This window comes from Sinocyclocheilus rhinocerous, unplaced genomic scaffold (assembly GCF_001515625.1).
Source record: "Sinocyclocheilus rhinocerous isolate Xijiao unplaced genomic scaffold, SAMN03320098_v1.1 scaffold756, whole genome shotgun sequence".
Taxonomy (NCBI): domain Eukaryota; kingdom Metazoa; phylum Chordata; class Actinopteri; order Cypriniformes; family Cyprinidae; genus Sinocyclocheilus; species Sinocyclocheilus rhinocerous.
Window position 1 is genome coordinate 1,103,983 of NW_015662039.1, and position 19,875 is coordinate 1,123,857.

At 39.8% G+C, this 19,875-nt stretch overlaps 1 pseudogene; it reads right to left on the bottom strand.

The window, feature by feature from the left end:
- Positions 1–19,875, bottom strand: part of LOC107727369 (Golgi-specific brefeldin A-resistance guanine nucleotide exchange factor 1-like) — a 90,225-nt pseudogene that overhangs the window by 34,724 nt on the left and 35,626 nt on the right.

Here is a 19,875-nt window from a genome sequence, read left to right on the forward strand (position 1 = left end):
CAAAACACTGTCATTTTGAGTTTCTGCTAGTGATTCCTATGGAGAGAAAAATCACTTCCTGCCCTCCAGCTGCATTTCGCGCGTCATCAGAATCACGTGATTGCAAACAACCTATTGCAGTTATTTGCGGAATTATTTTCTTTACATGCGTTGTGCACCGGCACGGCTCCTCAGCACGGATGAATCTAATGTTTTGAGGAGTATGTGTGGCTGTCAGTCACCGCACTGGTGTAGTACTTTAGAATCACAGATTCTAGCCTACGTCTTGGAATATATGACCCAAATAAAAAGTTTCACCGGATATTGTCATCTGAACAAGTAACAAACAAGTCTGCCACTTTTGTTCTGACCAACTGAGGAAAAAAGCATTACAATAAATCGCGCTACCAATGGTGATTACATCTAACGATCGGTTAGCTCATATCGCATAAAACCATGCAAATTATTATTGTTATACTTTGTTCTCTTTCTAACATTCGTTCGGTATCTCACTATGGGAACGCCCCAGGCGTGACCGATTGCAGAAGCACCAATGACACCACGTCTGCCAACCACGGCAGACCAATCGCTGCAGCGTTCAGGGAGTCCCGCCTCCCTGTATATAAACCGCAGCTACCTGCTGTCTCGCCATTCTCGCTCTCTTCCCCATGGAAGATTTTCGGAAGCTGTCCTCAGCAGACTTTGGGAATTATTGCTCAACAGTTTACTGACGAAGCCGCAAGGTAACGTCACGAACGCAATTTTTTCCTTAAAGTCTCTTCGCTGTGGCTGAGCTTGTCCAGACTCCCTGAGAAAGAGAAAGCGGAGTTTTTGGATGCCCCCATCGATCCAAAAGCTCTGTTCAGAGCGACTGTTACAGCGATGCGGCAACAATGCGATCTACGGAAGAGGGAAGGGGAGGCATTTGAGGTTTGTCTCCCCAGAAAGCCGGTGGCTCGGCCTTATATACAGAGCCGGTCAAGTTTCAGACCCTCTGGGAAAGTAGGCTAGTCTGATTATCAGCATTCCCGCCCCGCCGCAACAACCGCGAAGTGTGGTCACGCAGACAAAACCCGGGTTTGTGAAACCGAAACCGTCGTACGCAGCCGCAGCAGCGAAGCATCGTTCAGCTAACCCCCAGGGTAACAAGAAGCGGCGGGCTTACCTGAGACATCGGTTCAGTTTCAGGAAGGGATTGGAGACCGCACTCAAGAGTTTCTCTGTCTCATCCCTTCAGAACGTTCCACTCCTTCCTCCCGTGGGGAAAAGGAGAAGGGATTCAACTACAAGAATCGTTCCTGCAGACCATTCAGTGTCAAATATATGCAGACGTGTGGCCCATGTTCCCCAGGTGCCCCCCGAAACAGTGTCTCCCCCTCTACCCACGGGGTTTGTTCCGAGGGAGGAGAAAAAAGTTCACAAACATCCCAACACAAATAAAAGGTTCTCGGTCGCATCCAAGCCAAGGGCTAAGGGCACAGAGTGGGATGAAAAAAGAAATGAATCACAAAAAAGTCCAAACAAAGATGAATATAACTCCTTTACTGTAGCGAATTAACCTCCCTTCGCCGCTAGAGGGTGTCGCAACACGCTAGTGAGCGAAGACGGGAAAGGCCCTCTCACTTGCCCAGGTAACGAACTGGCGCGCATGCGCAGTTCATCCCTGGGTTTTAGCCACTATAAACAGGGGCTACAGACTCCAGTTTGCTGTAAAACCTCCGGTGTTCATTGGCGTGGTAATGTCAGCGGCCCAGGGGGAGTCAGCTCGTGTTCTGGAGGAAGAAATATCCTCCTTACTGTTATTTTGTGATTCCCAAGAGAGGGGAAGGTCTCTGTCCCATTCTGGATTTTCGAGCCCTCAACAAACACCTCAAAGTAGAAGTTCAAAATGCTTTCACTCAAAACATTGTGTCAACATATTCATCAGGGAGACTGGTTCCCCTCAGTAGATTTCCAGGACGCATATTTTCACATAGATATCTTTCCTGCGCACAGGAAATATCCGAGATTCGCATATCAAAATACAGCATACGAGTATGCGAAAATTTCCTTTGGCCTCTCCCTAGCTCCGAGAATTTTTACCAAATGTGTAGAGGGGCTCTGACTCTGCTAAGGAATATGGGAGTCAGAGTCTTGTCTTATCTAGACGACCTGCTCGTGTGTGCACCATCTCCGCACCAAGCAGTGGTCGATACAAATACACTGGTGACTCATCTGGAGAGACTAGGTTTCAAGATAAACCAGACAAAGAGCTGTCTGACCCCTTCACGGGAAATAATCTACCTGGGTCTCAGATTGAATTCTGTGGCGTTTCGAGTGTTTCTGTCAGAGGAGCGCATCGAGGCGTTTCGCCACTGCATCTCCCTTTTTCAACGAGGGAAAACAGTCTCTCTCAGATTATGTCTCTGGTTACTGGGGTTGATGGCCTCAACACTAGCAGTGGTCCCCTTGGGACTACTGCGAATGAGGGAATTTCAAAACTGGGTGGCGTCACAGGACATCCGCTCCAAGAGCCGTCTCAGCCGCAGAGTGCGTGTCTCACCAGAATGCATGAACGCTCTCCGCCACTGGAGAGCTCCATCATTTCTCAGAACAGGATCCCCTCTGGGTCCGGTCGTTTCAAGGAAAGTGGTGACGACAGACGCGTCCCTCACGGGCTGGGGAGCTGTGTTTGAAGGCAGAACAGTGAGAGGAGTTTGGTCTCCGGTACTGAGGGAAGAGTACATACATTTTTTAGAGCTACTGACAGTATTTCTGGCTCTGAGACATTTTGTGCAATTTCTCAAAAATCATCATGTATTGGTCAGAACGGACAATAAAACGGTGATAGCCTATATAAATCGGCAGGGAGGCTTACGCTCTCGCAAACTTCACATGTTAGCGAAGCTGATAATGTGGGGCAGCGTGAACCTCCTGTCGTTCCGCGCAACGCATGTTCCAGGAATAATGAACAGGGGAGCAGATATGCTGTCCAGAGGGAACCCGCTGTACGGGGAGTGGAGACTTCATCTCCAGGTGGTTCAGATGATATGGCAGAGATTCGGTCGAGCTGCCGTAGATCTCTTCGCATCGTGCAATGTCCCCTATTCTTCTCTCTAGCGGGCGACGATGCACCGTTGGGTGTGGATACTCTAGCCCACGAATGGCCAGATGTGCTACTGTGTGCATTCCCCCCATTAAGCCTAATCAAGCCGACATTACGGAGGGTAAGAGAGCGCGGTCATACAATGATTCTAATAGCACCATACTCGCCGGGGAGACTGTGGGTAGCGGAGATTGCACAGCGGCTCTGCGACCAGCCATGGCCATTACCAGCACGCAGGGATCTTCTCTCCCAAGTGCGGGGGGAGATATTCCACCCCTCCCCACAGAGGCAGAGGCTGTCTCTTTGGGCCTGGCCCGTGAGAGGCTGAATTTAAACGCAGCTGGTTTACCTCCTAAGGTCATTGAGATGATTCAGAACGTGAGGGACGTGTCCACACGCTCTTTATACAGTCTCAAATAGGGAGTGTTTCGAAGCATGGTGCGCAGAAAGAAACCTTATTTGTTCCTTATTTGTGTTCACTTTCAGACATGCTATGTTTCTTGCAAGACTTCCTGGACAAAGGCAGAGCTTTTTCCACAGTTAAGGTTTATTTGGCCGCTATCTCGGCATGTCATATAGGACTTGACTCTGTTACTATATGCCAGCATCCTCTCGTTTGCCGATTTATGAGAGGAGCGCGACGGTTACACCCAGTATCAAAGCCGATGGTCCCGCCCTTGTACTGTGTCTGGTGAGGCAGTGGATCTGATGGCTTTCCATCCACCAACTTCCTCATGTTCTGAGAAGGAGCAGCTACACCGTTTATGTCCGGTGCGGACTCTACAAGTATATGTGCAAAGAACCAGGGCACTTCACATAAGCAGAGCATCTCCTTAAAGCTGCTTTCTTTAAATACTGCTCTGTTACTCGCTCTTACAACAGAAAAGAGGGTGAGTGAACTGCACGCTTTATCAGTCCACTCCTCATGTATGATGTTCGCTCCGGGTGGTCAAAAGGTAACTTTTAGGACTAATTCGGCGTTTATGCCTAAAGTATTCGATCACACTGTGTCTGGTGAGGCAGTGGATCTGATGGCTTTCCATCCACCAACTTCCTCATGTTCTGAGAAGGAGCAGCTACACCGTTTATGTCCGGTGCGGACTCTACAAGTATATGTGCAAAGAACCAGGGCACTTCACATAAGCAATCAGTTTTTTGTTTCATGGGCAGACTCTTTCAAGGGAAAGCCTGTCTCCCATCAACGTCTCTCGCACTGGGTTGTGGAGGCGATCATGTTATGTTATAATAATGCGGATGTGGAGCCCCCAAGAGAGTTCCGGGCTCACACAACTAGAGGGATAGCTACGTCCTGGGTGCTATTTAAGGGCATTTCTATTAAGGAAATCTGTGCTGCGGCTAGCTGGTCTTCCCCACACACCTTTGTGAGGTTCTACAGACTGGATGTAACAGAACCTTCATTTGCCCACTCAGTCCTTGGAGCGAGTAGAGATGTTATCCATTAATCACTTGAGGGATTCCATTCCACTGATCTGCTTTTAACCACTCGTACTGGGACAGAGAGGAATAATTCAGATTGTAGTCATTTTTAGTCTGCTTCATCAGCATATCGGCAATATACGGGAGTTGTCTATATCCCATAGTGAGATACCGAACTAATGTTAGAAAGAGAACTTTAGGTTACTACCATAACCCTGGTTCTCTGATAACATGAAGTGAGGTATCTCACAATATTGCCCTCCTTGCCCGTCCCGCACGGAGAAGAGATATGCGGAGAATGATGAGACACAGGCAGGTAGCTGCGGTTTACATACAGGGAGGTGGGACTCCCTGATCGCTGCAGCGATTGGTCTGCCGTGGTTGGCAGACGTGTTGTCATTAGTGCTTCCGCAATCGGTCACGCCTGCGGCGTTCCCATAGTAAGATACCTCACTTCATGTTATCAGAGAACCGGGGTTACGGTAGTAACCTAAAGTTCTCAAATTGTTAATGTTAACAACATCAGCACTGCGTGACTACGTTTATGTAGAGTGTATTAGCGTTACATGTAGATTTCAATTTCTGTGCTGTCCAATCTCTAATTGTCATACCATTCGAATTTCAAATAAGAAATTCTTTTAACACAAAAAGCAAATTATTCTTGCTTCGAACTGGTTCTCTTTAAAATACAAAACGTGTGTAATCGTAATTTGTAATCAGATGCACATTTAAAACTGGAATTTAATCTAATTTCGGTCACTTACATGTGTTTCATAAACACAATCCTTTCTGGATTACAATCTGCCATCAAAATGATAAATTTAATTATTCCAGCTGCTGTGAGAAAAAGCTATTAATGATCCAACACCTGCAGGATCTTCACATGCGATATAGCCTACTAGCCGGGACAACTTCTTTGTGTTTACAGACGTAATGTAATGATGTGGCAGCATGCTCGAATTTCCCGCGAAAACCTACAAGTACCACTCAGATTAAAAAACATTATTATAAGCTTACCGTTGTGAATCGGGCTACGGTAAGGTGACTGGCTGGTTATGTACTTTCTCAAAAAATTGATTACGGATCATTTTTAACCAAAAAAAAAATTGTTACAGACTGCCGCTTTAGAAAATGTTAAAAATTTGTTACCAAAAAAAATTAATTTTATTTGCACTTTCTATTCAAAGAATCAATAAATAATGCATCATGGTTTCCACAAAAGTATCAATGAGCACAACTGCCAATTTATATTATGTCAAAATGTTTATTGCACATCAAATCATCATTATTAGAATGATTTCTGAAGGATCATGTGACACTGAGGACTGAAGTAATGATGCTGAAAATTCAGCTTTGAATCACATTCAAATACTAAACAACATTCAAATAGAAGACTGTTATTTGCAATAATATTTCACTAAATTACAGTAAATGCAGCTTTGGTGAATATATATTACAATATCATATGGCCTCCTGTACTGCATCTTATAGCTTTATATGATTACTAGGTATGCGGTAGGGCAGGCTATATGACAACACAAATGTTTTGTAAAATTAAAGCATTTAAATGGTTTTAAACATCAGTATACTTATTTTTTTCTTTTTACAGATGACTGTTTACAGAGTTAAATAACTTGTTGGCATGGCACAGTGACTGAGCAACTAAATTTCGAGTGAAAATCTATGAGTGAACTGAACAGCAATGAAGAGGCAGGCTCACAATAAACACGGTGTTTCCACCCTTCACCCTTCCAAACAGTCCATCTCCACGGAAACAAGAGCCACGGTCTATTCAGCACAACATCAGAAGTCATCTAAAATACTAATCCTCACTTGGCACAGTCTACACAGCCAAGCGGGAGAGTCATTGTTGAAATAACTGAAGTCTGGGTGGGGCTGGAGGGTCTTTGTGCATGTGTATGAGTACCAAAGAGGTTCAAACAGCTGTCGTGTACTAAAAGGTTAAGTAAAAGTACATTCAGACACCAGGGTGTCCCTTAAGGGAAAGAACTGCTCATCGTAGAAAAGCAAGCCTGCATTAACCCCTAAACCATGCGTGCATGGGCACTAATCTGACAAAAAATAGCTTATGTCCATTTTTGATCTGCTTGAAATCTGGTGTATCGTGTCACAAATTATGTAACTTTTTTTTAAAACCGGTCCCAACTTTTTAACTCAACTGGGTAGGATCTGAAAAGCACTTTACTAAACACTCCACGTACATTGGTGTGTGTGTGGCTGTTGTAGTTTTTAGAGGGATAAGTGGCTGTGTAAGTGAGCCTCTGGTCTGAGTACCAGCCTGGGAAAAAGAAGAGTGGGAAAGGGAGAGTGGGAAAAGTGGGATCTGGATATCTGTCAATACGGCCGTCCCCCCGAGCCCACCGACCTCAGGCCTGAGATTGAGGGGAATTAGCCCTCGCCAAACAAATTCACATGGTGTGTGTGTGTGTTTGGTGAAATTCAGACCCCCCAGTGTGCTGTAAGAGCTCAGGTCTCACTGCACACCAACAGCAGATCAGATGTTGTGACTCTTGGTGAGAAAATATAAAATACTCCTGCTCCAAAAGAAGTGCTCAGTTTGATCATTTGGCGACCAAAACCGCAAAATACATCAAGGAGAGCTGGTCACAACTTCAATGTGCTAATGTAGGACCAGCGAATGTCCATGAATTCTCTATGGGGACAAGACAAAATGTACCAAAGATCACTGTATTCATGTGTCTGGCCAATAGATGGCAGTATTCTGTCATGGCAGTGAGTTGAACAGTCACTCTCCAAAGACACTTCAGTAACCTCACGGGACTAGCAGCTCACTTCTGTCCATTGTAGAGGACATTTGGGTTTTGTCAAGGCTATGCAGGCATCTTACAGAAGACATCCCGGTCTTTTCAGAGAAACCAAAGGTTTAAGGGTTTGGTCATGAAAACCTGATTTTCGCATTTTGCCTTGAAAATACACATCTGAGCAAACAATTACAGAATTTTAGAAGTTGAGGAGACTACAGGTAAATAGTATAAAAACAAAATAAAATTCCAATGTAATATGAGATATTCAAAGTTACTACTCTTATTATTATTACAATTTTTGTTGTATTACAAGCTTTCTCCAAAACACATTATTGCAATATTATAATATAATACAATATTGTACTAATGAATACAAAACCAATAATCATTTATAATAATATATTAAATTGAGAGAACACAATTTGTTCCATATATAAAATAAATTAGGAGCAAAATATTATATAAACTAAATTTTTTTAATTAAAAAAAAAATTCTGTAATGCATTTCATATCATAGTCGAGCACATATGTGCATACTTTGGTTAATGTATAATTAGATATTATGATTTCAGTGATCAGGGAAATAATAATAACAACAATAATAATTTTCCCTGAGTCCCAATGTCCTCTACAGGTGATGTACAATATATAATAAAATTAAAAATAAAAGATTTTAAAACTGTAAATAAACAAACAAATAAATAAATAAATAAAAGTATTAAAATATAATATGTATTTTATATATAGATCGATAGATAGATAGATACATAGATAGATAGAGAGAGAGAGAGAGAGAGAGAGAGAGAGAGAGTCCACACATCATATTCATGATCATTACTGTTATAAATAAATATAAATTAATAAATACATTTGTCAATAATGACCAAAAATAAATAAATAAATCTGTCAATAATGACCAAAAAAAAATAACTTTTTTTTTTTTGCTGGTTCCCAGGAATATAAAGTTAGTCTTCAGCATCTCATCCACACAAACCATACAATAAAACCCCTGAAAGATCTGAAGAGTCAGTGATCAATTACAGTCTATAACCAACATCCAAAGTTAAGAGCCCTGTATCAGAGCAAGTTGTGAATCAATCAGAGCTGTTAACGTAAGGCCTATAGCGTGTGGCTGTACTGTATGTCTATGGAATGCTAACTGGGAGTAATGATAATGTCACTCTTCATGGCAGATTAGTGCAGTCTGAATGAGCATAACCCATCAGTCAGCACACAGCCTCTCACATACCTAAAGGTCATTTAATCACACACTCATACGAGTGCATTAATATGTCACGCTCGTCAGGAGTGCTCACCTGGGATTAGCACAGCTCTGCACGTGTGAGAGAGAGAATTAAAATAAATGTGTGCGAGAAAGAGTACTGAAGCTCTGCTAAGAAAAAAAGACTACATTCTGTATGTTACTCAAAAAACAGACAGACCGATTATATGCAAAACTGTGTTCTTTCAATTCATATAGTGTTTTCCTAACCTGACAGAAAATTAAGCCAATAACATTTTTTTTTTTTTAAATAAGCACAGTTAATTGCTTTAAAAAATGCTATATTTACAGCAGGTGTGCTTCTGCTAATACTGTTTGAGAGCATGACTTCATTTGTACTGTAGGATATGTATGCATTTGTGACTACTATGCCTTATCCTAGATGTAAAGAGAGACAAGGGTTGGAGTGCAGGTTGCCATAGCAACCCTTCCTGAGCTTCCTGACGAGATGCTGGCATCATGGCGGATTGGGAACAATGGTGCATCTGGGGTGACAGCAGCTCTCACAGTGTCCGGGATTCATTTATTTCATCTGTGTGTCTGTGTCAATTGCATTCCAATAGAAATCTGTATGATTAACTTGCGGTGAAACTTCAGTTATAAGTTCAGTTATTTTATTGTCTAATTTATTTATTATTTACTTATTTTTATTACTATTACTTTTTTTCCATGGCACAATGTCATTTTTTTTTCTCAGTGTCACACATTTACCCATTTGATTGATGACCAAAAAATAGTGTAGAATCTTAAAGGGATAGTTCAACCAAAAATGAAAATTCTATTTTAACGATATCCTTACTACCTTTCTGGGCATTGAACGTGGTACGTTGCGTTGCTGTCTATGCAAGGCCAGAAAGCTCTAAGATTTCATCTAAAATATCTTAATTTGTGTTCTGAAGATGAACGAAGGTCTTACAGGTTTGGAACAACATGAGGGTGAGTAATTAATGACAGAATTTTCATTTTTGGGTGAACTAACCCTTTAAGTCTTCTTGTGTTTTAAATCATAACTTTGCTTTTGTTTAACATTTTTCTAAACCCTGAAACTCTTGTTTATTTCAAGGTTTAAATTAGATCTTAATTCAATGTGCAATGTAGAAAAATCAAATGGACAAAATATCTACATCTCAGAAATCCATTGATTCTGGAACCGTGCTATATTACGTTACGGGTTTGAGCACCTTTAACATTTGTAAAATCATCTTTTAGTTGTGCAAAGCATACAGCTGCTTGACAACTGCCGTCATAGTATTTTTTTTTAATTAGAGACGCCTTGTATCTTGAACAGGGTGTTGCTTTCACACTTTGGCAGCATTTGCCATATTTCCCTAACAAGGAAGAGGACAGTCTGTGCCGATCACAACTGCTGCAAAACAAGCTCTCCTGCGCCAGTGAGAAAATACAGTCCACCCATCAGGAACAGTGACTCTGGTCAAGTTACATCAGGACTTCACCACTGAGAAGTGCACTCGGTAATGTAAAAATGTGTTGTTAACATTGACCAATGAGCTGTTTTTATAATTAATGTTAAAGTGTAACAAAAATTAAAGGCCATTAAAGGGATTATATTCTATCTATGCATTCTACCAAAAATCCTCATGTTCCAAACCAAATATGTTGTTTGTTATTTTCTTTTTTCTGAACGTTCTCATTCAAATTTGGTACATCATGATTGGTTATGATGCATGTGAATACATAGATAAGAATTTTGTCATTTTTGGAGCCTGACAGCCCCTGGTCATCATTCATTTTCAATATATGAAGCAGCTACTAAACGTTTCTCTAGTGCTTCACAGATGAAACTAGGTGAACTATTAAAGTTATCAATATTTAGGCTAATATGCATTAGTATTTATACAGTTTACACCACCGTAAGTTCGTGGTCTGTAAAATTTTACAAATGTTTTTGAAAGAGGTCTCTTATGCTCACCAAGGCTGCATTTATTTGATCAAAAATAGAGAAACAGCAATACTGCAAAATATTATTACAAATTAAAATAACTGAAACATTTGTTATTAATGTTGAAAATGGTTGTGTTGCTTAATATTCTTGTGGAAACAGCAGTTATTTGAAATAGAAATCTTTTGTAACATTACAAATGCATTTACGGTCACTTTTGATCAATTCTATGCATCCTTACTAAATAAAAATTAATTTCTTTCCTAAATAAAAAAATATCTTACTGACCCCAAACTTTTGAACGGTAGTGTATAGTATATTTTGAATGTGTTCATAATCACGCCTAATTACATTTGATTTGTTATCTGGTATTCTGGAAGAATAAACAGCAGGCATTGTTTCTCAGGCATAATAAAAACGTACCTATCAGGCCATATGACAAAAACTTGTTGACCGATGTGAGAGCGAGGCCTGTGATTGGTCCAGTTGTGTCCTCTGAGCGGACCACCTCCAGAAAAGGTCTAAGAAACACGTTGGGTTCCACATCGGAAAGATCTGGAATGACAAAAGAGAAATCTCTAGGTCAGAGGAGGGTAATTCAACCTACTGACATAAACACATGAATTAGATACGAGTCAGTTACTATTTTCAGCTAGTAGGACAAATTATTCAATTGCTAAGAATAATTGCGTGACATACAGTATACATGAACAATGATTTAGGAGAGGTGTGTCATGACAAACCTGTGTGCATACATGTGCAAAAGATGTAACAGGACAGAAAGGTAGAGCCAGGGAGCAGGTAAAGTGAGGGCTGTTTCTTATTCACCTTGGTAGAGCTGGGTATCTTATTACAACTCTGTTTCCAAAAGCTCTTGTTTAAAGCAGCTGTGTAGGATGTAGGATTTAGCCTTAATGAAAATGACTGAACTGGCCGGGGTGGGAGGACTCTGCTGTGAGCCTGCTGAAGCAACAGCTGCTGGGAAAATTAAAGCCTCTCTCTCATCATTAAGGATGCAACGATACCGCTTTTTAGAAACAGAGTAAGAGTAGTACTTTTCTGGTCTTTGCCGCTATTGATACATGTATTTTTAGTAATGCTATAAAGCCTACTGTATTATATTTGACACACAAATTTCTGAGGCTTCTAAATGATCAAGATGCAAACCTTTTGTATACAATCTTCTACGTTTATTTGTTAAAACAGATACTTCATACTGTAATCTTCAGTGAAATTTACTAGAAAGCAAACTTCACAATGTTATCATATTTCAAGATTCTGAACCAATTTAGGTTTACTTTATTATTCATACTTTTTTTTTTTTTTTTTAAGAAAAATCATTAAATTTGTGTGTAGCAAATGTGATCCATCATACTTTTGAGAAGTGTTTACTTGCACTCTTTCTCTCAATAAACACTGTATTGTATTGCATTGCGTTATATGTTTTGCCCTCCACAATAAAAACTACAGATCTCTGATTTTAAATATCAATAGCATTTAAATATCAACTTACTAAGACATATTAATGGAAGATAAAGAGTAACAACTGATATTTACATGCATTTTATGTAAGTAGTCTGCTACACTGTTTTAAGGATGTCATGGATTTATATTATCAGAAATTGTAATCTATATATTTTTGACCACATAAATATCAAATATCAGCAACTGTAGCAAATTAAAAAGTTCTGCTCAGATTGGGCCTCTGAATAAAGTTTTTTTATATATCATTCTAGCCATAAAAGCATTATTTATCAAATACAAAAAAACTCAAACACATACACAAATTAGATTTTGTCTGAAGGTTAAAAAAACTGCTGCATATTTAAAATAAATGTAGATTTTTTTTTTTGGAGTATTATTTCTAATGTCAGGCTTTGCAGGGTTAAATACAGGTCGACATGAAACAAGGATCAACTTTTTTTGTGCCGACCACAATCTGTTTTGTGCAATGAATGATTGGCTACAGTGAGAATTAACCATCCACATTTAATAAAACACATACTCAATTTACAATCTTTTTTACAGTAATACCAATAAACCATTAATATTGAATCCAATACACATGCTACAAAATTCTATGGTTGTGCAGCCCTACTCTTACTAAAAGTGCATAAAACATGTATATATTAAGGATGAAAAATCAGATACATTCTGCACAGTGTGTCCCATACAGTAATTTCTGATGAGAACAGCAGAGATCAAGAAATAAACGGCCAGTTGCACGATACAAATTTAGGCCTGGAGCGCTGAGTTTATTGATGAGCTTTTATAAGAAATAAGCCGAGTCCACCACACATAAAGCCTTAATCTAACAGAGCCAACAAAACACAGCTGCAGCCGAGGATGCAACATACTTCATTATCTCCGACGAGCTCTTTATTTGTGGATGGGAAAGCACCCCGGGCCAATCCACCCGGGCGCAGGGAACAGCCCCTCTGAGAACGCCGGCGAGAGGGGGCGAGGGTTACCAAATACAATCCAGGTAAAGCAACAATGGAAAAATTAGTGGAGTCACGTAAACCTGCTGCGAGTGTCGAGCTGAGGCGCAGCTTGCCATAGCAATACTGGGCGGATTAGGGTTCCCCCGAACAGCTACTTTGACGCAAAACAACAACTTGTGACTTCAAAGCCAGAGACGAGCCTCAGCCAATTTTACAGAGCGCACATATGACCGCCGAATATTAGCTTGTGATATCTAATACGGCTGCGGCTTGTTTGGAGATAAAATATAAAATCATTTGAAAATTTCCACACTTTGTTTTATCCGTGGCCAGGTTGCTTCTAGACTCACTTCCAAAAGCAAATCTTCCCTCGCACATTTTCTTTGGGGAACTTGATGTTTTCTTTGTATTCTCATGGGGGAAAGGCTCAGTAGTGCTCCGTTCCAACAGTGAAAACTCGTTGACGGTGCTGCGGTATCTGATAACAAGGGTCTCAAGTGCTTACCACTTAACCCAAGTTCACGAATAGCGAAAGAAATCGTGGACGGCAGAAGAATAACAAAAGTTACTTTGAAATCAAGTCGAAGAAACGTTCGCGAAGCTTCGAAAACACAGGACAAAATAACTCAGCCATTAACGCGTTTCATCAACCCCAGAAACTTTTAAAGGTGGGCTTAGACTATATTACTTTACAGTGGAAGAGGGAGTCTGGAGTGAAGTGGGGGCGATGAAGGGAGAGGGATCTCAAATGAATCTGTCGATAGAGGCTAATAAAGTCTTCATCAGAGGCGATCACCCCGTAAGTGCCACCTTCACTGCAGCTAGTCTCTCAGATTGGAGAACTCAATTGTGTTGTATTGATCCGGCTGGCCATCGGCGGCCTGTCATTCTGCCTCCCCCCACGTGCAGCAATCTTCTTAAATAAAGGCTAAATATGACTCGGTACTTCAGCGCAATCTCCGGGGCCACGCAGGGAAATAAAGAAATTGAGGTGGTGGACCATGATGGTGAGACAATCACACAGTAACCAGGGTGACCTCTGTGTGACATTGGGCAAAATAAAAAAGGGATTAAAGTCGGTCACCCATCCATGTATGCTCCGGCTAAGGGTTTTGAGTCTCCAAGTATGTGCGTGTCCTTGGAGAACAAGCTCGGAGAATTGAGCAACGGCACGGCACGGCTTCTAACGATCTCCCTTAAGATTCAATTGTGCCTGTACATAACTAGCAGTGGAACTGTTAGCAAAAACAGAGACTATATCTCTCATTGTCATGATATTTATTGCTTCATTATGCACAAATACCCCATTTTCATTGGATTTCAAGTTTTGGAAAATGTCAAGTTTTCCCCATCGCATTGGGAATTGTGCAACTGCCCGTTCTGTTGTGCTGGCTGTAGTTCTAAACTCTGATGAGTGGACCGAGTCTGGTTTAACAGCCGGCCTGTGCAGCCGAGTGTGACTGGTACCCTCTGCAAATAGCCCCGGACCCTTGGGCCCCTGGGAGCACCTAAAGGAGAAGATGCCGCTGCCACACATTACACATGCACATCAATTGGCAGTGGTGCAGAAAGGGCTTAAAGCAGAGCACAGTTTAAGCAGTTGAGGGTCTGAGCTATAAATGTTTGTAACAGCAGAGCAACGTCGAGAAAAGCATTGAGAATGCACATTAAAACAGTGTTTAACTGACTTAAATGCATCCTGAGGAAGTCTTTTAATGTCACCTTATAAATGGGTTTGAATTCAGGCTCAAAACATACATTTCATCATTTAGGTTTTATTGTTTTAAAGTTGGCATGAAATGAAAATAATGAATCCAGATACCAATGACAGACTTCTTTCTGCTGATGAATGCAGGACTTCTCCAATCATTTAGCGCACATAAAAACGCCCCTGTATGCTCGCGTTTATCTGCTTCCATTTTTGAGCACGATTCCCACATCTCAAAATCCAGACAACACCGGGTGCAATGAACCAAGTCCCGTCCTACGTTTTTTGTTTTCGATAATCTTTTACACTCGTATGTACGTCACAATACAGAAGAAAAGATCTGTTACTTCTTTGGCTTTGCTATGCCCTTTGATTTTAAAACCCTTTATACTATAAATAAATAATAACAATGAAACAAGTAAAATGATTTATCTACCGATTTATCATTTAGTTTCTAGTTGACTCTTGTTCAGTCAGTGTTTCCTACAAGATGTTATCTGATGTGAACCTGATGCCAAACTTATTCATCTATTATTTACATTTAGGCATTTAGCAGACGCTTCTATCCAAAGCAATTTCTTTCAATGCACTGGAAATATACAAGAATAATATCTTGATATTAGACAATATTTTTATTTATTAAATTACATTAAGGTATTATTATTAATCCATAAAGCTCCAAATAAAGGGTAGTAAATATTCAAATCATCATTAAATTGAGTAAATTATTTAAAATAGGTATTACCACCAGATTATTTAAAATATAAGCCATTTTATGAATTTCCAGAAAAAAATAACTGTATTTTGACATTTATACAATGATATAAAATGGCTCATAATGTAATAACATCAACATTTTGGACATATCACCCAATATATATAATATATAGCATTAGTAGGTGATTATTTAGAGACTATAAATATTCTACTGCTCTCAAAGGAATGAAAAAGAAAACCGAAGAGATTCAAAATGACCAAATGATCCAGTATCCAGTTTCCTAAACTGTTTGAGATTTCCCCCCTGTAGTAAATGTAACTAAAGCACCACTGACAGATCAGAATTCCATAAGAGCCACATTACATCACACAAACAAGAGGAGGCAATTTTCCAACTGTCTTTATAGACTAACGTGTGTGTGTGTGCGTGTGGGTGTGTGTGTGTGACCGTGTCTGTGTCTGTGTGCGTGTGTGTGTAGGACACCGCTATTCAGAGCAGCAAATGATCAGGCTACAGCAGCAGTAATACAAACAGTGGCTGACTCTCAGTACTAGACCTGCTGGGCCTTTGTGTTTGCCTAATTTAATAACAAAAGAATTAATAACTTAATTTGTCAGACTGCTATGTCACATATTTTAGCCAATCATACGGGCCAAGTGTCTTCTGTCAGGCTGAAAACGGTTATGCTTGATTGATCAAACTCTTTCATCTGCTACTGAGAAGTACAAGAGCATATAGAAAAACCTGTTTGGAAATTTGTGTAACTTTTTTATACCCTTTGAATAAAAGAATAAATGAATGTGCATCAAACCTTCCTAACCCACTCACTCCATACAGACAAGTGCCAATGGAGACTCAATTGAGACAAGTTCACAAGCTCACGGTGAAAATTACCTCCAAACAAAACGACCCTCAGCCCACAAGGGTTGCGAATGGGGGTGAGCAGGGGAGGTGGGGGGTGGAGCATCCCGTTACCAAGCCAGCAGCCCAAAGCCAAACACTGATGGTTATTGATCTGCTAGTGGAATTAGAGCCGGGTCTTTCCAGCAGCCTGCTCTAATGCTGCGGGAGATGGGACGAACTAACAAGGCCAGCACGGCTAAGGCAAACCCAGGGAGACTTCTCATCTCAGGCCCCAAACACAGCCTGATCCATCTGCGGGGAGGAGTTTGACGCATGTCAATGCACCTGCTCTTTTCTCTCCTGCCTCTTGAAGAAAATTGGCACTTGTCAAAGAGGGCAATTAGGTTGTAACAATGTTATGGAACTCCATATGGTCGTTCAGTACAACCCACAGTGGTGTTTTATAAATGCGTCGAACAATGCTCGCCACAACCTAAACAGGCAATTTGAAAGCCCCAGAGAAATTAAAACTTTTCAGAGAGCTTCCAAAGTAACTCACTGAAGATTTTTTTTTACCCTCACAGTGCGATATCAAAGCTGTATTTTAGCATGAAAGGATGAAATTTATATTGCACCGGATGTCGAGGTACATCTGATTTTGCCATTTGGCCAAGAAAAAGGAAAACAGCTTTAAAATATATAAACTTAATAACCTCCCCAAACAGCTCTGAAAAGTAAAAACTAACAAGAGCTCTTAAAAGCCAAACTCAAGTTGAACACTACCGTTCAAAAGTTCGGGGTCAGTAAATTTTTTTTTAATGAATATCAAAAGTAATCAAAAGTCAACAAAGCATTAAAGACATTTATAATGTTACAGATTTTAAGAATTTTACTGGAAATAATTGCTGTTCTTTTGAAATTTCTATTCAAAGAATCCTTAAAAAATGAATCTCAAAAGTATTGTCAAGTTGTTTCTACAAAAATATTATCAGCAAAAAGTGTTTTCTACATTGATAACAATAATAAATGTTTCTCGAGCACCAAATCAGCACTTAGTACACTCTAAGTAAAGTCTGTAAGAATAGGGGACCAATATACTGTTAATATAAAGGAATTTGCATATATATTTTTTTCACAGGTGTTTCCCCCATATTAAGAATTATGCATTTTGTATTTTAGGGTTGAAGGACATGTTCATAAAATTAACAGATAATGACTTGGCAGAAAATGAACAGTAACTTAACCATTTTCCTGCGAATGTTCTTCTTGGTGTATTATTTCTTAAAGATCATTTGCCACTGAAGACTGAAGTAAGGGCTGCTAAATTGTAATAATTTCACAATACTACTGTTTTACTGTATTTTTGATCAAATAAATGCAGCCTTGGTGAGCATAAGAGGCTTTAAAAAACATACCAAAAAAAACCTCACTACTCCTAAATTTTTGAACAGCAATTTGTAAGTAAAAAAGCATAGAAAAAGAGAAGGAGTGAGGGTGGGCCATTAGAAATAACATTAATTGTTGCAATGCATCAAGAGGCCTGTTCTTCAAGATCAAAGCTATTAACATTAGGTAAGCTAATGAGAAGGGGGTCTGGAGAAGTGGTCTTACATTAAGCTACTACTGACCGGGGGGCCAAAGCATGAGGAGGAGTGCGTTTTTTATGTGAGGAATGAGAAAGTGACAGCACAGCACTACCTTCACTGCACAAAGATAAACAACTGGCCTGTTTAGCTAGCCCTCACCCCTAATCCCAGCCTTTTCCGCTCTCTCCTCCACCTCATCACTCTCTCCTGCACTTGAGGGGCGGCCGAGAGATTTTGAGTGACAAAAGCAAACAAACAAACAGCAGGGCTGAGGGCGACCTTTAACCTAGGGGGCTTTGTTCAAATCACCCTCCAGTCATTCTGAGCAGATTCAAACGCTGTTAGTTTTGACAGAGGTGAAATGCTGCTAGTGTGAGAATGAACTACTTTTAGGATGGAAAAAAGACAGAGGGAAGAAGGGAGAGATAAATAACTGTGCTGTATATGAAGCTAAATGTTTTTTAATGACATCTAGACAAAATCAGAGACACTGATAAAACCATCAAAAGCTACAGATGTCCTTTTGTTTCTGTTGTTGATAAAAATAAATGTTTACTGAGCATCAAATCGGCATATCAGAATGAATGATGAATGATCATGCGACACTGAAGACTGGAGTAATGGCTGCCAAGAATTTAGATTTTCCATCACAAGAATAAAAAAAAACTTTATTTAATTATTAAATAATTCATAATATTGTACTGTATTTTGATCAAATAAATGCAGCATTGGTGAGCATAAATTTCTTCCAAAAACTTTTGAACAGTAGTGTAAACTGATAAATAGTTTCAGATTATGGTTAATAACCAGGGGTGTGAAGTAACGAATTACAAATACTCACGTTACAGTAATTAAGTAGTTTTTATCAGTAATTGTACTTTTTTGAGTAGTTTAAAAATTGTGTACTTTTACTTTTACTTGAGTACATTTTAAGTGATGAACTAATAATGATACTAAAAATCTTATTAATAATATTAATTATAAACATTAATGTTCAGAATTTTTGTTGCATTTACAAAACTTGTCAAATACGTACATTTTGGACCTTACATGTGATTATTAAATACTGTATTATAACAACTTTCGCAAAACATTTAACCACTTTAATCTACTCCTTGACGTAATATTTCTTATTAATTGGTACAAAACCAATTATTTAGAACTTATTGTGGAAACAACAAGAGGACCCTAGTCCAAACATGACGCATTCACAAACCATGACTTCATTAGTGCACATTCCCTGCCTAGCCCTGCACCTGTTATCCTGCAAATAAAATGTATTTTTTATGCTGCATACTTTGAACAGAAGCCACATTATTCCGGCTGACCACAGAGCGGAGAGGAACCGGGCAGTGAAGAGCAGGCCAGAGCATACAGTAATGTGTTTCACAGCTTGCTGTCTACTCATGATGGATGGACTTGTGCTCCAAAATACTTTACGCTCAATCACCTTATAAATAACGGATGTTTTATCATGCTGAATTAAAACATTTGAGAGATGGCAAGCATACGGTTTCCAGTTCCGCAGAGTGTGCGTGTGTGAGTGTCTCCCACCCCGAGCGCTTCCTGAGGAATGTGTAGCTGAAGGTTACTTCCTAGGCTCCATAAGTCTATGGTGGGAAGTCTCCAGGAAGCATCCCAAGTAGTGTTCAGAGTTGATTTACTGCATGATACGGTGGCGGAATAATGTGGCCATCACAATGTGGCAAGAGTTTCAATTCTGATACATCACTAATCATGTAAAGTTGCTACAAATGTTACAATACCACTTGCCTAATGTATCTAGACATGGAGATTCTTTTCTTCTGATGCAATTCAGTGTATTAGAGTTCACATTTGGAAACATCCAAGTCTGTCTCTCTTACTAGGAATATCCCTTTATAAAACATCAGGATTCCAAACAAGACAAATCCATATAAATATTGCTCTGTTTTCTAAGAACATGAATCACGAGAATCAGATATTATGGCTCACTCTGTGTTTGTTGTTGCGTTCACTACGACGCCTGATGAAACCTCATTTGCAATTTGTCAACATACATATACAGGTGCATCTCAATAAATTAGAATGTCGTGGAAAAGTTCATTTATTTCAGTAATTCAACTCA